The 4,260-nt window shown below is 37.3% G+C and overlaps 1 pseudogene; it reads right to left on the reverse strand.

Moving 5' to 3' along the window:
• Positions 1–2,710: 2,710 nt before the first annotated feature.
• On the reverse strand, positions 2,711–3,697 carry LOC121488827 (annotated as a pseudogene).
• Positions 3,698–4,260: the final 563 nt, after the last annotated feature.

The raw sequence follows: 4,260 nt of genomic DNA on the forward strand, positions 1-4,260 counted from the left end.
TATAGGCTTACATAAGAGATAAATTATAAAGTCTTATGGAAAGCAGAATATCTGCTTAACCTTGGGGAATATTTCTAAAACAGGACAAAAATGCACTAACCATTTAAATAAATGATAAGTTGAATGTCATCACAATTTAAATTTTCTGTTCGTCTAGCTGTGGGGGAAGGGGAGGTGGGCAGGGGGGTGGGGGTGACTGGGTGACAGGCGCTGAGGGGGGCACTTGATGGGATGAGCACTGAGTGTTATTCTATATGTTGGCAAATTGAACACCAATAAAAAATAAACTAAAAAAAATAAACAAATTTTCTGTTCGTCCAAAGACACCATTAAAAAAAATTAAAAGACAATCATATACAGGGAGAAAATATGCACAATATACACATTTGGCAGAGAAAAATATATTATTATATCAATAGGATATTATAATTATATATATCCAGAAGCACAAGCAAGGGAGCTTAATATCTTTAGTTATCAGGGATGTGAGAATTAAAAGCACATGAGATATTGCTTCACATATGCTAAAATGGCTAAAATAAAGAAGATTTATAATATCAAATTTTGACAAGAGTGTGGAACAAGTGGAACTCTCAAACATGGTTGGTGATACAGTGAGTTTAGAAAATAACAGTTTTATTTTTCAATACAGTTAAACATATGCCTGCTCTATGACCTGGTAACTCCATTCTTAGATATTTATCCAAGAGAAATGTATACATATGTTCACAAAAAGACAGAAAAATATTTATAGCAGATTGATGAGACTGTAACAAAATGACACAGAATCAACCCAAAAGGGCTCTTATTGACAAAGTATTGGATAATTTGAACATCAAAAGAATGAAGACTATAATAAATTGAAATTCAACAAATACATAAAAAAATCCTAGGATCCAAAATGACACTGAAAATTAAAAAAAACAAAAATCCACCAGGCATCATTGTAGTAAAGTGCATAACTCAGTATTCAGAAAACCAACATATAAAGGAAAAGAACCAAGCACGTATCTTACCTTATTATGTTATACAGGGCAACCAAACTGTTCATATGGCAAGATTTTCTTTATGAAGAAGTTCAGCTAATAAAGGCCAAGAAAATGGTAGAATTATAAAAAAATATGTATACCATTTTATGACCCAAGAGGATCATGGGACCAGTCTCAGATCATTTGATATGATATTCCTTATGTGAAAGTTGATGTGGAAGAAAAAAAAAGTGGATATGGAGTTACATATATCTAAACACTCTAACTACACTTAAAGTGGGACATCCGGACATATGTTTATCCTGTTCTAATGGAATAGTCAGCACACAGTACCATATCTCACATACCATTAAAGCAAACCACTATGTAGGAAATATGGGGGGAGAGGAACAAGTGAGTCTATACCTCAAGGAATCCATTGGCAAATATATAGGGAATTTTATAGGAAAAATGACACATATTGTTTAACAAATATTATGGGAGGAAAATGAGGGAGAAAATGATATATAATAAAAAAAATTATAGGTTCAACTTCTCCAAGAAGGAAAGCATTTATTTAGGCAAAATGCCTATAAAGGGAAAAAATTGAGAAAAAGAGGAAATGGGAAGAGCCTTCAGATTACAACGCATGTCTTCCCTCTGAAGGAGGGAAGTAAGAAAGGAGGGTTGAGTAGGAAGAATCATAACTGTAGCACATTTATGCCTTCCTAGGTACCAACCAGCTGATGGGAGACTTTGAGCCAAAGTTGGCCACTGAACGATTTCTTTGCCTACATGAAAGAGGGTACAGTCTAATCCCAGCCATGATCCAAAACTGACTGGGAAGAACCCATGAGTATCATGATCTCAACGCAACTGCACTGGAGAATTCCAAGAGCAGCAGCTGGGACTGAAACTCAATTGTGGTCCCAGAGCAGACGTCAGTGGTATATTTTCATAGCCATCATAAACAAACAAACAAACAAACAAAAAAGAGAGATGTATCTGGACGTATTAGTCAAATGCATTTTATGCACCTTATTTGGATCCCAATGTAAATAAACTAGCTTTGTTTTTAAAAGGTATTTTGAGACAAATGGAAACATGCTAATATAAATTGGATATTATATGTTATTATATTGTTGTTTTTGACAGGTTGATAATGACATTATAGAAAAAGAAATCTTTCTCTATTAGAGATGAAATCATAATAGACTGAATGATTTGAGATCTGAGATTTCCCTTAAAATATATCAGGAGATTAAAAAAAAGGTGGAGAGTTCTACCAAATAAGATTAACAAAATGTTCATAATTGTTGAAGCTGGATAAATGATTCATGTGAACTTATTACACTATTCTCTCTTTTGATACTTTTAAAAATTCCCATTAAATAGTTTTATATGTTTTGATAAACTTCTTTTAGGATTTCTACAAATAAATATTGGGAACCAAAGTAAAAATATTCCAGAAAATAACCACAAGGATCACTGATACAAGGTATAGTAACAGGAATAAATCTGAACCACTAATAAAGTAATGACACAAGAGAATTGTGTTGTATTGGCAACAGGGGGAGGGGCTCTGTATGCTTTTGTTTTTCATATTAAACAAACCTACAAATCATCAATTGCCCAATATAATAAAAAACTCTAAGCTGTTGATTATATAAAGAATATGTATTTGTTTTTTTAAAAGATATTTTTTTATTACTTTTATGTACAGAAAATTCAACAGCATCCTCTCAGCTCAGTTTGGTGACCAGTTCTCTAGCCTTCGCCTTTTCCAGCATGGTGATGTGAGCCACCAACTTCTGACTCAGGATGTTGCCTCCCCAGTGGCAGTGGATCTCATCATTTCTATCATTGTAATTGGTCCTGATGGCTTCCACCAGCTTAGCCAGAGGTCATTTGTCTTCTGCAAGTTAACCTGTGTGAAGGCAGCAGTAGTGCAGGTCTTCCTGTGGACCAGATGCCCCAAGCTGACCTTTCCCTGGATAATGCAGTAGGGAACTCCTGTCTTATGACACAGGGCAGGCAGAAAGACAACCAACTCAAAGAGATTCACATCATGTGCAATCACTACCAACTAAGCCTTCTTTTTTTTTTTTTTAAGATTTTATTTATTTATTTATGAGACAGAGAGAGAGAGAGAGAGAGAGGCAGAGACACAGGCAGAGGGAGAAGCAGGCTCCATGCAAGGAGCCCGATGTAGGACTCAATCCAGGGTCTCCATGATCACGCCCTGGGCCAAAGACGGCGCTAACCCACTGAGCCACCCGGGCTGCCCGCCTTCTAGTTTTCCACCAAAGTGGTGAAAGTTCAAAGGACAGGAGGCCTCTTAGTGGTGACATCCCCTTTGCCCAAAGCTTTCTTTTTGGCCTGGGACAACAATCTCTGATGCTTCTCTTGCCTTGTCTCTAGTCTGTACTTTTGGGCCAGCTTAAGCAGTTGAGTAGCAGTTTGGCCATGCAAGGCCTGAGAGAACTGATTAATCACAGGAAGCACTTTCAGAGCTTACAGAGAATAGCCCTTTGCCAGTGCAGCCGAATGTAGCAGGGCCATTTGACAAAGCATATCATGTCCCTTTGGGGCTGAATGTCCTGTCCAATGCCAAAATTCTTGGGCCTTTTCTCAAAGAGAGGATTGACCACCTTCTTGGCCTGCTGCTTCTTCACAACAGCAGGGACTGGAGCCACCTTCTTCCTCTTCAACTTCTTTCCTTTGGGCATCTTCTGTTGCTGGAGGAGAGAGCTTTAAATTTGCTTTTATCATGTATGGCTACATTATTAGGAAAATGAGCTGGCTATGAGATGGCAAAACATTTTCTGGATGTGAGCTTGCAGAAAAATTGAGAACGTTCAGATTGATCAATAGAGATTACACAATCCAAAGAACAGAATGAAAAAGAATAAAGAAACTCAACAAATTCTCAAATATGAAATGTTATAAAGTACACTAACAAGTTCAGTGGAGTATTAGAGAAGAGAGAAAGAAAGAAGCAGGAAATAATATTTAAAGAAATAACAGATGAAACATTCCCAAATCTGATTTTAAATACCTTAATCTACATATCCAGGAAGCTCAACAAACTCCAATTATTAACTTCAACAAGATTCACACACAGACATACCACAGTAAAAATGCTAAAGAAAGGGGATCCCTGGGTGGCTCAGAGGTTTAGCACCTGCCTTTGGCCCAGGGCATGATCCTGGAGTCCTGGGATCGAGTTCTGCATTGGGCTTCCTGCATGGAGCCTGCTTCTCCCTCTGCCTGTGTTTCTGCCTCTCCCTCT

Source organism: Vulpes lagopus, chromosome 4 (assembly GCF_018345385.1).
Source record: "Vulpes lagopus strain Blue_001 chromosome 4, ASM1834538v1, whole genome shotgun sequence".
Lineage (NCBI taxonomy): Eukaryota > Metazoa > Chordata > Mammalia > Carnivora > Canidae > Vulpes > Vulpes lagopus.